Source organism: Dreissena polymorpha, chromosome 16, assembly GCF_020536995.1.
Source record: "Dreissena polymorpha isolate Duluth1 chromosome 16, UMN_Dpol_1.0, whole genome shotgun sequence".
NCBI lineage: Eukaryota > Metazoa > Mollusca > Bivalvia > Myida > Dreissenidae > Dreissena > Dreissena polymorpha.
In genome coordinates, this window is record NC_068370.1 from 8,592,035 (window position 1) to 8,608,734 (window position 16,700).

General features: G+C 37.2%; 2 protein-coding genes across 2 annotated transcripts in view; both read right to left on the minus strand.

Annotated features, from left to right (window-relative positions):
• LOC127863027 (leucine-rich repeat-containing protein 40-like) overlaps positions 1-7,454 on the minus strand; it is an 81,177-nt gene extending 73,723 nt beyond the window's left edge. Inside the window, exon 1 of the mRNA XM_052402437.1 lies at positions 7,355-7,454. The gene's annotated coding sequence lies outside the window, so the exon portion shown is untranslated. The remainder of the gene's footprint in view (positions 1-7,354) is intronic.
• The window catches only part of LOC127863038 (hippocalcin-like protein 1), a 113,546-nt gene that overhangs the window by 42,853 nt on the left and 53,993 nt on the right, over positions 1-16,700 (minus strand). The window lies entirely within an intron of this gene.

Below are 16,700 nucleotides of genomic sequence, written 5' to 3' on the forward strand. Positions count from 1 at the left end.
TGATAATCCTCAATCAGAATCGTAAGAACATATAAAGCATTTCACCGCTTTTTGTCAGTAAATTTTGAAGTGCAAGGTTATATCTTTGCCATACATCAATGGACAGGAAAGAAACTTAAATATGATCTGTAAGTCATGCAGGTAGACAACATACCAAAAATAAGATCAGTATCTTAAAGCATTTTGAAAAAAAAAACATGAAAATTCCCATTTTCAATGGCATTCACTTTGTAAAAGATCAATGGACCTGAAAGAAATGCAAAATTGATATGTAAGTCATGCAGGTGTTCTCACATACCAAATATCAGATAGATATTTAAAATTGTTTAGAAAACGACTCCAAAAATGAAATGCTTCACGTACAGACAAACCAACTGACAGACCACTCTATTATACTAGGTCAAAAAGCTTTAAACTTTGAGTCTGCCACTTAGAATTTCAACTGGAAGATATGCTGGTCAAAATATACCACAATATGAATGTTATTGCCTTTTTTGTAACAAATTGGATGATGAAGATGAGTTTCGTTTTGTTTGTAAATGTCCTTTACACACTAATATGAGAAGAAACTACCTAAAGAAATCTTATAATATAAGACCATATGTTTATAAATTCCACAAATTGCTGAATACAACGAATAAAGTTGAACTTATTGAAGTAGCCAAATTTGAAAAGAAGCTCTGATTTTAAGAAATAATATTTCTAACGTTGTTACTTAACTTCAAATAGTAATCCCCCATACATAACAAGTATTTTACCTAGTCTTTTCGCAAATGCTACCAATAAAAAAAACAACCTTACAGTGATTTAGACGAATGTTGATTCTATATATAACAGAATATTAGTTTAAACTTCAGGTTGCAACGGTATAGTGCATATAATGTCCACCTAGCAACAGGGAGGTCGTAGGTTAAATCACCACTCTGGGAGCATTCTTTAGATCTCACCTAACAACACCAAGTACTGGACCTCAACAGGAAACAGACGCAAGAGCTTTTTAAGACTTAGGCTTAATACAGCCAAGCCAAAATAAATAGGTTAAAACAAAGCTTCATATATCTACCATTCATGGACCCTAGTTGAGCCGGTATGGATCTGAGTTTGTTGTTGGAGACATTCAGTTTCACGATCTTGCTCAGGTATCCAATACTGGCAGGCAGAGAGGTAAGCTGATTGTTGGAAACCTCCTGTGTTATAAATTATCATAAAATTATCATACCTTCAAATTGATATCGACCTTTTACAAATATGCCTATCATTTTGTATATCAGGTAAGTAGTTGTTGATATCAGTTATTTGTCGGATGTACAATTCTAAGGCAATTATTTATCCTAAGCCTCATCTGATCAATTACAAAACAGTAACCTGCTATTATCTATATCATATGTATATTATTTGTTAAGGTATGCATAGTGCAAGAAACTTAAACAAAACAGGCATGTATCATTATATTGATAATGTGAAAATCGTCCCGTACACTAACTACAGTAATAAAGCATCTAAGAGACAGCTATATGCCCATACATTATTCTTTTGAACGTCATGACGTTGTTACCTTGACAAGGACGTGGCTGACACCCATATACTCAATTAAGAGAAACATTTAGGGCACAAGAAATAAGGAATAGACTTTAAGATAGAGGCTTAACCATTGAACCTTCAAAGACTTACACATTTTAGCATAATTCATGGAAATCCCTATTAAAAGGGTATGGAACATGTGGAGAGGACACAAAAACTAAAGCTTAAACTTTTCATTTTCAAGAACGACCTATGACCTTGTCCATTAGCTGGCGTGACTGACTTATTTCTTCTGCAAATCATCTTGATGACCTTTACATGTCCTCTTCAGTTTCAGGATATTTTTTCAAAGGGTATAAGAGATATGGAACGTACACAAATATGGCATCTTAAACAATAGACCTTCAATTGTTGACTTAAGCTTATGTTGACTTAACAGACTTGTTTTTGTGCATATCACCGCCATGATCTCAACTATTAGCAAAATTTCATGAAAAAAGTTCAAAGAGTAAAGGAAATACGGAGCAAATACAAATAAAGCTAAAAACTTTTGACCTTAAAAATGACATTGACCATGAGTTAGCATGACTGTCTCATGGTTTCTGCTAATTGTCTCAATGAACAAAATGTGTGAACAGTTTCATGAAAATCTTTCAAAGATTATAGGAGATATAGAGCAGACACTAAAATGTTAAGTCGACTAATGGACAGGCAATCCTATAAAAATTCCCTCCCACTTATCTGTGCTGGATTTATTGTTTAAAAGATAACTTTATGTACGTGTTTAAGAAAGTAAGTGTAACATAAAAGGCTCACATAATTAAAAAGTCTTGGCCATAAGGCCTTTTATCTATCGCAGCACCTTTTTTGTAAATGCATTTATAAATGAGCCAACGATACCTCTAAAGTGTGTATAATAAAGGGTAAGTTGTGAAAATAAAACATAAATTATGAAGAAAGTGGGTTTTATTAAACAATTTATTACACATGTGTTACGTGTAGGGAACATTCATTGTGTATTCCTCTTAATTGAACGCCAATATATAATATATATATATAATTGAACGCCAACCATAAGTCATTACTAACCAAGTGGACCTTTATAAGTTTTGAAGTGGTGGAAAATAAAAAAATAAAAACTAATTGATGATATTGCTAGTATGAAGAGTAAATTTACACCAGATTGCATAAGTAATTATATAATTTATTTGCTTTCAGAATATTATTATTTACTGAATCACCAAAAACATTACAATCCGCAAACAACCCATTTGTGACCTCCCTGTTACACTGACCAGTTCTTCCAGGAACATGAGAGTACCTATGTCCTCTGGTATGGAGGCCAGCTGATTGTGCTCCACATGCAGGCTCTTCAAGCTCTGTATCTTGGCAACAAAAATGGGAATCTCCGTCAATATGTTTTGGCTGTGAAAATAATACATTGCAAGTGTGCACATGTTACATTTAATAACTTACTTTTATAAATAGGTGAAATAAAATATTCAATGTTTTTTTATTTACATCTTCCAAAGCCTGACCACTACACATGGCTTGCTTCATATCTGACATAATAAATTGATTCTTACACAATAAAAATAAAGAAAAAAACATATGTAAGCTAATTTTATTTTCAAAACATTTAATCAATAAAATGATAACAATAAACAACCTGATTATACAACCAAACAACAATTCTTAAAATTAGCAGATTTAAGAAAATAATGTAAAAAAGACAGAGGTTTCATATGAAAACTGTATCATAAACAATCACTTTTAAAGATGTGCAAATATTTTGTATGGTTGTAATTAAATTACAGATACCTCACATCAAGTCTTTGAACGTTTTGTAATGTCCCCAATGCCTGAAGAAGCTTCTCCAGTCTGTTGTCATGAAGTAGCATGCACCTTATTTGATTTTAAATACACACATCAATAATAAGAACCAGTAAACTTATGTTCTGACATGTTCATACTATTGGTGTAAAAGTTATTTACAAGTACATGTTTTCAACAAATGCGACAAAACCCTGATTTTATACTAAATCCTCTATTTCATCAATGCTGATCAAATATGGTCATCAAGTGATACATAGAAAAAACAAGAGATGTGTTTGTCAGAAACACAATGCCTCCTACTGCGCCGCTTTGATTTATTAATTTTTGTTATTGATTATATCCCTTAAAAATATATTACTTCCCTTATACAAATGATCTGTGCCTGCCAAATGATAAATAAAAATTATCTCCCTTTAAAGCTTGTTACTTCCTTTGGATTTGATCTTTGACCTTTGACTTTGAAGGATGACCTTGACCTTTCACCATTCAAAATGTGCATCGCCATGAGATACACATGCATGCATCAAGTTGCTATCTTCAATATTGCAAAATTTATGGCCAATGTTTAAGTTTCCTGACGGACGGACGGACTGACAGAAAGTTCAAATGCTATATTCCACCCTACCTGGGGCATAAAACAAACAATTTGAAATTTGTCTACAGAATCCCTTCAAGGAAACAGAATATATTATAGAAATGTTTGCCTACATCTAGTACAGTGAGAGCTTGTAGGTTACTGATGTCTTCAGACAGCTCTGTCAGCCAGTTGGATGCGAGTATTAGTTTGGTGAGGTCTGTTTGCTCCGACCATCTATCGTCAGGGTCGTCCATGGACACTGTCTTACCTTCCTCAGGTGTGTCAATGTTGTTTCTCCACACTGTATCTGGAACTATGGACAAATGACGCCAAAGATTTAGAAACACATTTTTTTCTGCCCTTTTATTCCATTTTGAAGAAAACATAATGACTCCAAAATTTTCACTCCGTATTATTTTATGAATGTGGAAAGAAAACTTTAAATGGTGTTTGGTTAGGTAATATTTCTAGCCTCAATAACTTGTATCAAGGTAAAACGATGCTCAGGTAGCTTAAAAGGAAATATACTAGTTTTAAAGGACTTGTTGTTAAGATAAAAGGCAATACCTGTAAATGACTCGCACCATGCAATAATGAGTCTTATACCATAAGCCATTCTTAAAGGTCCTGACCAGACTCCACATTAGCATATGCTAGTTAGGATCAATTGTAAACAGACTTCTGCATTTTTAATGACCTCGTAATAGGTGGCACCATCTACCCCCACGGAAGGATCCACAAGACCACTTGGACTTCACCTGATGGGAAGACGGAAAACCAGATTGACCACTTCATCATTGACCGAAAAAGGTCCCGGAAGTCAGAGTAAGACGCGGCGCTGACGCAGCCTCCGACAATCAGTTGCTAGTGGCAACACTAAGGACCAAGCTGAGTTCCTTCTGTGACTCTTCAGGAAGAGCATACCACACATACGACATACAGTTTTTAAAGGACTAAAAGAAAGCGGAAGAGTTCAACTGTGAAATCAAGAACAGGTTCGGGCGCTGGTACAGTTGGGCGAAGAGACATTAGAGTTCCACTGGACAGAGTTACAGAAGACCTGGAAGGATGCATGCACCAAAGTTCTGGGGAAGAAAGTGAGGGAGCAGAAGAACTGGATGACGACGGGAACATGGAAGAAGATAGAGAAGAGGAGGGAGCTGAAACAGAAAATTTACAGATGCGATGACCAACAACAGAAAACCAACATCAGAGCACAGTATTGGAAAGCGAACCGAGAAGTGAAGAAGAGCGCAAGACATGACAAAAGGCAATTTGTACACGACTTGACAGAAGAGGCAGAAACAGCAGCTAAGCAGAACAACATGAAGAGAGTCTACGAGATTACCGGGCCTTGTCAGGGATGATTCTCAATCCGAGTAAGCCAGTCAAGGACAGGAATGTGAGAACCATCACAAGTGATAAGGGGCAAAGGAAAAGATGGACGGAACATTTTGAAAAAATTCTCAACAGACCACCGCCGCAAACAGTTCCTGGCATACCATCAGCAGTAGAACCCATATGCATCAACACAAACCCACCAACCAAGGCAGAAATCATCAAAGCCATCAGGTCCCTGAAGAACGGCAAGGCACCAGGCCCTGATGGCCTCCCCCCGGAAGCCCAAAAGACAGATGCGACAGCAGCAGCAGATATGTTGCACCCCTTCATGGCGAAAATATGGGAGCAGGAGAAAGTGCCAACTGACTGGAAGCTTGGGTACTTGGTAAAGCTTCCAAAGAAAGGTGACCTTTCTCAGTGTGAAAACTGGCGAGGAATCATGCTGATGTCCATCCCCAGCAAGGTTCTGACCAGAATCATCCTAGAGAGACTGAAAGAGGCTTTAGACAAGAGGTTGAGAACAGAACAAGCAGGATTGAGACAAGATCGATCATGTACAGACCATATCGCCACTGCGTATCATCATTGAACAATCCATCGAATGGCAGTCTCCTTTGTACACGACCTTCGTTGACTTCGCAAAAGCGTTTTACAGCGTCTACAGGGATACCATCTGGAAGTTGATGGATCACTACGGAATCCCGCAAAAGCTCATAAACATCATCCATCAGCTTTATCAGGACTCATCTTGCCAGGTCATCCACAATGGGAAGCTGACAGACACCTTCATAGTAAAGACAGGATTTAGGCAACGTTGTATGCTCTCGCCGACAATTTTCCTGATCGTCATAGACTGGATCATGAAAAGAACCACTGAGGGCAGCAACACTGGCATCCAGTGGACCTTTACCAAACACCTAGAGGAAATGGACTTTGCGGATGACATCGGTCTCCTTTCGCACAAGCAACAGCATGCTCAGTCTAAGCTAACGCGGCTAGCGGAATAGGCAGAGAAGACTGGCCTGAGAATTAACACCAAGAAAACAGAGCTGATGAGGATGAACAATCGACAACATCAGCCACTGCAGCTACGGGGAGAAGATCTGGTAGAGACCAAGGAAGTGTGGTCAACATTGATGGCGGCGCAGATGAAGACGTTAAGAACCGGGTTAACAAAGCAAGGGTAGCTTTCAACATCCTGCGTCCCATCTGGAACTCCAAGGCCTTATCCCAGCGCAGCAAAGTCCGCATCTTTAACACCAACGTGAAAGCAGTCCTCCTCTATGGATCCGAAACATTGCGGAATACCAACACCATCACCAACAATATACAGACATTTGTCAACAAGTGCTTGCGCTACATTCTCAACATCAGGTGGCCTGAGAAGATTTCTAACACAGACCTATGAAACAACCAGAATCCCGTCGGTCAGGACATCAAGAAAAGAAAATGGGGATGGATAGGCCACACACTTAGAAAACCAGTCAACAACGTCACAAGGCTAGCACTAGACTGGAACCCACAGGGAAAAAGGAAAGTGGGACGGCCCAAACAGTCGTGGAGAAGGTCAGTCGGGGGCGAAGCGAGGGACGCCAGAGTGACATGGACCCAGCTTAAGAGAGCAGCCCAGAACAGAGTGCGTTGGCGTGGTGTTGTTGCAGCCCTATGCTCCAATAGGAGTCTCACGGAATAAGTCAAGTAAGTAAGTGATGATCAATGTAATTGGCATATGGCGTAAGACACATTTTTGTCATGCCGCGGCTCTTATTGCCCCTTTTTATATGTACATAATAAGTAACATTCATCAGCGTCATGTTACTAAGACTGTAAGAGAAGAGAAGATATTAAACTGCGACCAAAGATATTCAGCTGTCCAGATTTTCTTGCTTGTTTCAGGATACTAGAGTGCACACCATCACTGGCTTCTTGTTTGACCCCAAAACCAGCTTTGGGTTGGATTGGCCTTCTGCCTCTTGCAGCCATGGTGGACTTAGGATCTCTGCTGATGAAATCATTACTATTATCAAAAATGACTACTAAATTATATAATGTTAATGGAAAAGTTTATGGTATAAAAACCTGTACATGGTGCCTAATTAAATTATGAATAATTTAAAACAGTGTTTTCCCTAACTACTTTGGGAATGGTACCAGAAGCAGTCAAACTGAGTACAAGAGCTGCCCCAAGACATCATGCTTGACTTTTATTAAGCATTGACAGCATAATGTACATTTTCTGTCAGTCACCTGATTTAATGACCCAAAAGGCATATGTCATACTGAACATCTGTAGTAGTTGTATAGTTTTATTCTGTAAAAAGCTAAAAATGTATTATACGTGAATTTTTTTTATCATACAATGACAGGAAAGTATATTTTCAACTTTGTAATAATAACTTTAGTTGAATGTAAATACATTTGAAAGAAAGGTCTGCTGCTAAGCTACTTATGAACACAATAAAAGTATAATACCTTCATCCAAATGCAAGGTATTGAGTGAATACTATTTTCATATTTTCAGTAAAAAAAGATCTTGACCCATTACTGGCCCCATATTCAATCCAACCCTAGTTGAAAGCAACTAACAAACAAAATTCGAAGCAGAATATCCTCCATCAAAAATGAAAGTTATTGTAAAAAAAGTCTTTTCTATTCTAAGTAACAATGACATTGGAATGACTGTAATGGAAACAAATGTAATACCTTGTTTAATCAGCCTGTTACCCACCTTCACAAACATTTTCTGCAAAATATCTCTTTTTCTTACTAAAGTTATTGATGGCATTTTTTTCTATTTTTTGCAAAAGTGACTTTTTTTTTATAAATAAACTGCAACATTTAGTTAGTTTCCCTATGCATCTCTATGGCTTGAACCTAAGTTAATATAATATTGACAACTTGACAACAGTTAATTATCAATTTTAAAGTATTTGGGAGCAAAGGGTCCGTACATGCAATCCAAATAACGCTTATCCGAATGCATATAGCACTAAACGTATTAACAAAAAAAAAGTAACGCTCCTACTAAGCAGATATAAATAAATACATTTTTGTAGGCGGGAATTGTCAAAAGCAATAACCTAAAAAATATATTGAGTAATAACAAGTATGCTAATATTAATGCATCGTCAAAATTAAGCAACTATAACGCCGTTGCGGGGGATTAAATTACATACGCACCGTATATTTAGTTGGACTGTTGTCGACAAGCGTGTTGGAAAACCTCACACATTCGCGTAGCGCCCAATACTCTTACAGGTAAACATTGAAAATAAATCTGAAAAAACTGTAATAACTTAAAGAGATGGATAAACATTTTGTGCCAAAATGCGTTAGAGGTAAACTTACTGTTACAAATCTACACAGTGTTTTTTTCTCATCGCTCCATGTTCGTTTAGTTTTAAAACAAACGAATGTCTTATGATCAGTTTTGTAAGGAGGTATACACACTTGGAGGTATACACACTTTTTTTTCTAATATCAATCGGCCCTATCAAGTATTATTATAAGTCTTCAAATAAATAATATCGCGGGGGCGGTTCATTTACTTCATGGCAATTGTGTCCTCCCATTATATGTCATTGAAATCAAAGACCTATTCTATAGGTCTTTGTTGAAATGAAACATAGTGTCATGTACATTACATACTTTTTATCTATATATAACATATATTGGTTATTTCATGGCCGTTTCAAAAAATGTTTTTTTACACACACTTCATAAAAGTTCAACAGATCCGTAGACATTCTTTTTTAACAAAGCATTATCAACACTCTTACAACCCAGTATACAGTGTAACATTATTCTTCATTTCAACCTATTTGCTATTAACATCATCAAGATTGGTAGCCGGCAGTATATGCGAATTATATTTCATGTGTCTAGGTTTCTTCTGTATCCCTAAATTTTATATGTTGGGCAATAAGGGTCTTTGTAATGCTCATAAGCTTAATATGTACACTTTCAAAGTGAAAGCATGAACTTCATGAACTCATTAGACTAGATTATGTCATAAATTTAAATATGTATGTGGTAAAACGTTGCTTTTATGTTAAATTAATTTATATTTATAGCGTTGAATATATATTTGTTGTGGGTCAAGCAGATATCACTGTACATTTTATATTTACATGTTTGACGATAAATGTTAATTAAAAAAAACGTATGATCGAGCTCTGGCTTCTTTCTTATTTACATTGTAAGTTACGTTCATAATGAAGCTTTATCAAATTTGATTACACAGAAAAATATGCTAAACATATGATACTAAAGTACTGAATCATTTAAAAGATGTTTATTAACGAACACGAGTATTGGAATATTAAGTGACACTCCAAACTTCTCAATGAATAAACAAGTCTGTATGTTAGGAATAGCGTTTTGAGGGTTATACAATGTTAAATTTTTGATAGTTGCCTGGAGCCTCCAGAATCCCCCTCAACCAGGGATTAATATTTTGCTTCATGAAATAGTATTCTTAAATAACAAATACATGAAACCAAAATGGAAAATGCATGTAAGTTAATTTCGAGTGTCCCTTTCTGGTCGACTCTCACCAAAGCTCTAGCTTTCCAACGCAGCTGCAGTTATGGACAGACCATTATCCATTGACGGATGTGGTAGTATAAAAACTTGCAAAGTAATTCATATACCCTTTTGTTGCCCTATACATAGTATGAAACATTTTAGGTATACCGAAAAACTTGGTTCATCAGTTTTATTAACGTTCATATATGTGCGAAAAGCTTGCAAAATTAAAGTTAAAAAACATCCCAACAATAAAGTGCCATGGACGTCTAACCGTCTGTCTTTTAGTCAGTATGACTTAAACTGAAATACGGCTTAAACTTCTGGATGGCGGGTGCCTAGTCATTTAACCAGACTCTGGACTGATGGAAAAAGTCATGAAACAAGCTTTGCGTATTTTCACCGTTGTACAGAGGCCCACGCCAATAAGGAATATGGAATAGACCACGGGAATTCCTCGACTAGATAAAAAAATGGAATGCAAAGCCTGAGCACAAATACCTGTTTATTATAGGTTCACCTGACGCTCAAAAGAGTGAACAGCCTCGGAGTAGGAATAGATCTAGCTTTTTCCAAGAGAGCGAATAAATGATAAAGAAGCATCAATATTTGTTGTCGGCAGCTGTAGAGACTCTGACCTGTCCTAACGATCTGTCCCATCTGGGTAAATACGCAGAGAAGCATCACCATCGGTACCACAGTCCCCCATCTCACCACAATATACAACCTCAATGACGCGAGCAGCAAAGCCATGATGCTGGCCATTCTTGAAGTAAGGTACCCATACGAGGCATGGGTGAGTGCCTACACAGCTGTGTCAGCAAAAGATGCAGTCATCAAAGGGTTAGCTGGAGCGTTCATGCAAGCGTCCACTTCACAAATTACAGACCTAATGTGGAAGCCTTGATCAATCCTGCAAAGCAGCAGCCTGGGAAGGAGACCAAACCACCACGAAAGTTTTCCTAACAGATGATGTGTCACTCCTGGAAGCAGCAACATCCAACAAACAGCCTACCCTAACAATAACATCACAAAACATCAAGTCCGTCAGAATTGTACTGCGGTGGTTCAATGTTCATAGAAATGATGAGATTTACAGAATGGCAAAGCTGGATTTAAGAAGACCATCAGAAGAAAACGATCAGTCTGCAAGAGAAGAAAAAACATCACCGAGCGTTTATTCCGAACTAAAGAACAACTATAACATCACCTGCCCAAACTAGAACAGTTGGTTATCAACTCAAGACCCCATACAGGAAACAATAGACTAGACCAGCAAGATAATCCGCTTTGTGTCGTCTCAAAAATGCCCACGTGTAGAAGCCGACTAAAAATCCAAACACAACCACTGGGAATTCAGGGAGCTGAAACGCAATAGAGAAAAAATGTATGACCTGAACATGTGAATCTGACAGAGAAGCTTTGCGGACAGGTGATGGCTCTACATAAGACCACCCATTTCGTCCTTGCTTCCGGTCCCCATGTAAATAGGCGATCGTTAAGGAGAAGTCTGTTCGCCAGTCTGTCCGAGACAAAAACGCCGTTCAACTACGCGTTTCAACGTTCATATTTCATTCTATCACGAATTGTTTATTTAGATGATATGTTACTTATGTGCGATTGTTTTAATCGAACGTTAAAATAACAAAAGATATCATTCTACAATAAAAAAAAATAAGATAAGTCCCATTTTTAAATTAGATATTATATAATAACAACACGGTTTTTTATTCGCTATTAGAAAATTAACTATTCTGGAAAACAAGGTCAACTGGTCGTTTATGCTATTTGGTATGAAACATCATATTGTAACCATCTACAACATTTTCTTAAATAATGTGAATAGGGTAAAAACTGACCAAGCCTTAGGAATCACAAGAATAATATAGACTTAAATTATATTTACAATAATTTTAACATGTTTTCATCTGCATCTCATGGGCAAAGAGGTTAATATCTGGTTATTAACGAATTTTGAAGGTACTTTATATGTAGTAATATTGTTTATATTTTTAAAGAATGGAACGCTTATTCAGACCGTGGTCTGAATGTACGCTATTGGTGGCTTCTAATTGATTTTGATTCTTAAAGGCGGTATTGAACATAACCAACACCAACTTGACCTCCTCCACAACTACATTTACTTTAAGAAAGCTTGCCTATGGCATGTTATGAGAGGATTTAACATTGACATAGGACTGGTTCAAGTCATTCAAGAACTCTATGTTAATGCCAGCAATGCAGTACTTCTCAACGGACAGCATGAGGACTTCTTAAGAACTTAAGTGGGTCAGGGATGTCTGCTCTCTCCCTTTCTGTACAACATTTTCCATAAGAAGATAATGCAGGAGACTCTACATGACCACCACACCTTTATTTCCATCGGTGGAAGACCCATCTCGAACTTGGTATTCGCTGATATTGACCTCATGGGTGACATCGGCAATGAACTTTAAGATCTCACCAACAGACTCTATTAAAGAGCTAAAGCATACCGGATGGAGGTCAGCACGGAGAAGTCGAAGATCATGGTGAAAAGCACGACCAACACCAGCGCAGACATCACCATGCACGACGAGAAGCTAGAAGAAGCGACCCGCTTCAAGTACTTGGGCGCAACCCTGTCCAGGCATGGTACCAGTACCACTGAGGTCCGAATAAAATTGCCATGTCGACCGCAGCGATGGCCAGACTGAGCAGGTTGTGGACGAGCAGTTCCGTCAGCTTCCCCACCAATTACGGGATCTTCAAGTCCCTCGAAGTCTCCATCCTACTCTACGACTGCGAGACCTGGACGCTTCACGTTGACACAGAACGCAGGATACAGGCATTTGAACATAAATGTCTCAGAAGACTGCTCCGCATCTCCTATACAGAGCACGAGACCAACGAGTACGTCCGTAACATCACTGCAACACTTGCAGGCCTTTAATAGTCCCTTCGACGAAAGTTGGCTTTGTTTGGGCATATCACCAGGCACGACACTCTGTTCAAGACTGTTCTCAAGGGCAAGCTAGAGGGAGGTCGACGTCGAGGCCGTTAGAAGAAAAGCTGGATGGATAATGTAAAAGAGTGGACATCCCTTCCAATGAATGAATTACTCTCAGCATCACACAAGAGACCTGACTGGAGGAGGATTTCTGTATCGTTCTCCCCCATTCTTCATCCCCCCTTCCTAAACGGCAAAACAGGTCAATGGATTCATGATTATGATGCGGATATCAATAATGAAATTGTTTGATGATGTGCAGGTGTTCGACCAATAAATATACCGCTATATTCTATGCCCACCTATATTCTATGGTATTTCGAAAAAATAAACAAAAAATTAAAATCTTCGTTAACCCCTTTTTAACAAATAAGATGTTACTACTATGGTGATAGCATCTCGGGCTAAACAAATACATGTACGCTCTGTTTTAACGTTTTATTGTATTGACCATTGGTATGTTTAGCGAAGTTGTAATATGAATGCAGTAGGTAAGCACTTTTCGTGCAAATTTTGACGGGCAGTATGTATTTTAGCGCTAGTTCCGTCTTTTGCATTTGCACTACGTGACATTGCTGAGACAATATTTTCGTTAAGAATCCAGGGGCAGTTTTGACACCTGGGTCATTATTTTAACAATCTTGTAGAGCGGAAATATCTGTTGGCAGTTACTACAAAATAAAAGCTTTGCACATTCTGGGTTTAATTGCATTCTACATAAGTCTTTATAAATCATGTGACCCATGGAGAATGGTCAGTTTTTACTGTTCGAGCAAAAAGTAAACAAGCTGTGTACACGACCATATTTTAATGTTACAAACCAAGAATCAAATATCTGAGACGTATGGTTTCGGGGAAGATGATGTCAGTTATTGGCTGTTAGTCTTTATAAATCATGTGACCCATGATGACCCATGATGCATGGACAGTTTTAATCCACAGGGGCGTGATTAAAAAAATACTTGACCAATACATGTATACAACATTACCCGCTAAATATTTAACAACTGGGGGTTACAAAGAATTTTTGTTCTATATAAATGTATATAAATTGTGTGTAGCCGGAGGCATAGTCAGTTTTTAACCCCAGGGGCATGATTCGAACAAACGTAGTATTGAACAGCTGTACGATATGAGACACCAAAGTCTTCACACAACTAAGCTCAAAACACAACTCGTTTTGCATTGGGCAAGACTTGCGATCAGTTTATCGACAACATACATCCACGAATATTACATATTCGTAATATATAACAAGCAAGTATAATCGTAGAATAACATGACAGTACAACTTTGATCTATAAATTTTATAACACAGTATAACTATGATTTGTATACATCATCCATTCTTAATCCTTAAATGGTGTTTTCAAGGCCAGGGTAAAAACCAGAGAAAAAAATTCATCAGAAGCCCAATGTAAAATAACTCTGGAAAACTGTACCTAAAAACAACCAATATTAAGATGTAACTGTGAACTGTAACACAAACATAACGTGTCATTTTAGCCAACTTATTAATGCGGTTCGAATTTAAACTAGAACTCCGCGAGTTGGATGTGTCGCCTGATGGTAGCATACCTGTGTTACTTGTTTACTATTATATCGGGGATGGGACATTAATTCTTAATGTTGTTACAATCAAACTTTTACCCTTTTTGTCCTATTTAGCAAAATATTGAATAAGCAAAACTTTTTTTAATGAATGACCAAAATAATTTTGTATGAATATTGTATATCTAATAGCAAACAGACAAAAACACACAGACAGACCAAACACAATATGCCCTCCTTTGTGCTATAATTTGTGAATTCTCTTCAATTCTAAACTGCTATCCACACAGGTTTGAGGTGGCTGAAGTACGTTTCTAGTTCACCAACATCTTTATAACTGTCAAAGTTCACAAATATCAAATCGTTTATTATTATTATTATTAAAAATGTTTAAAGTAAAGCTCAAAACATAGTTGTTATGAACCTTTTTAGGGTTGAGGTCGCAGATTTCGAAATCTTAACGCAGACCCTAAGTTCAAGGTCAAGGTCACAGGGGTCGAAACTTTTATGCGCATGGAAAGGTGTTGACCAGATACACATGCATACCAAATATGAAAGCAATATCTGAAAGGACACAGTAGTTATGAGCCCTTTTCGAATCGCGGTCGCAGATTTCGAAACCTGAACGCTGACCTCAAGTTCAAGATCAAGGTCACAGGGGTCAAAAAGTGTATGCGCATGGAAAGGTGTTGTCCAGATACACATGTGTACCAAAAATTAAAGCAATACCTGAAGGGATACAGAAGTTATGAGCCTTTTTCGAATCGCGGTCGCAGATATCAAAACATGTACGCTGACCTCAAGTTCAAGATCAAGGTCACAGGGGTAAAAAATTGTATACGCATGGAAAGGTGTTGTCCAGATACACATGCATACCAAATATGAAAGCAATATCTGAAGGGACACAGAAGTTATGAGCCTTTTTCGAAAAGTGTGACGCCGCCGCCGACGCCGACGCCGCCACCGACGCCACCGCCGACAAAGTAACACCTATATGTCCCCTGACCATAGTCATGCGACACAAAAAGTAAAAGTTTACTGATCGATGTCTAGCCTTAAACTGACCAAACAATGAACACCCCGTGCACATTCCCACCTTTGTCCGCCTGAGTGACCATCACTCACGTGACAACCACACGCATGAATGAACCGCACATATACCTGTTTTGTGCGGTGCGTTATATTTAGACATACGTTCTGTGCTATACTCCGTAACACACAGAACTGAAAATTAATACATGACCCTTTGCTGTCCTCCTTTCCGTTTCAGAGCTTGTTTTTATACATAAACTGAAAGAACTTACAATGACCGAACTTGTCATTTACCGAAACTTCCATAACTCGGTTGTTAACATGCTATTTGTATTACGTAAAAAGTACACTTTTATAACAGCATAAAGTACTAGTTAGCAGTAGTGCAATACTTTATGCAGATAATTTTAAAAATGTGTTATTCTAGTGACTATATGAATTAAACTGCCATAATATTTGAGGTTTTAAAAACAGATCATCAAAATTAAATAGCACTGTATATTTGAAAAGTTATCAATAATACTTGTCCATGAAAAAATAAGCGAATATCATGTTTTTATAAATTAAAAATCTTGGGATATTTAAGCATATGCATTTAAATGATCATATAATAATAAACCTAAACTTGTACTTTTTCAAAAGCCGTCAAGCAAGTCTTTCTGAACACAAACAGTAACATGGAGTTTTTCATAAAAGCATTGCTTCGAATGCCAGTGGCTGCCATGAGGGAGGGTGCATCAAGTCTTCGACGATGACATCAGCCATGGCCAAAGAACATTATGATGATTAGTTAACTTGCTATATGACTGTCAATTGTGTTAATAGTTACAACTAATAAGGTTTACAATTTTAATTTTACCTTATACACTTTAAATTATGACTTTTATTGTGTCATCCTCAAAATAAGACTGCCTTTGTTTCATTATATATATATTCTTAAATATTAAGGCGTTAAGTTAATATAATAACATGAATAGAATTTAAAATAGTTAAGTATTAAGAACAACTTTTGCCGTTATCGGGACTCGAACCATTGTATGTCATTATATTGATTAAACAGTTATTGCTGTTAACACTCGGCAAGCCGGACTGCTATACAAAGTCTGCTTTTGATACTTTATTTATATAAGTGATGTACGTGTACTGTTGTTACACAATTTAAAGGAATTTTCAGAAACTAGCTACTTTACAAATTTTAACGGAATTAACAGAAACAAGCTATTCCAACATATTCAATCGTTACGAGTGTGTAACACTAGTTTCGAGTGTGTAACACTTTATAATTTTATCAATTTCATATGATCACTATTAACAAACTAAACTTTA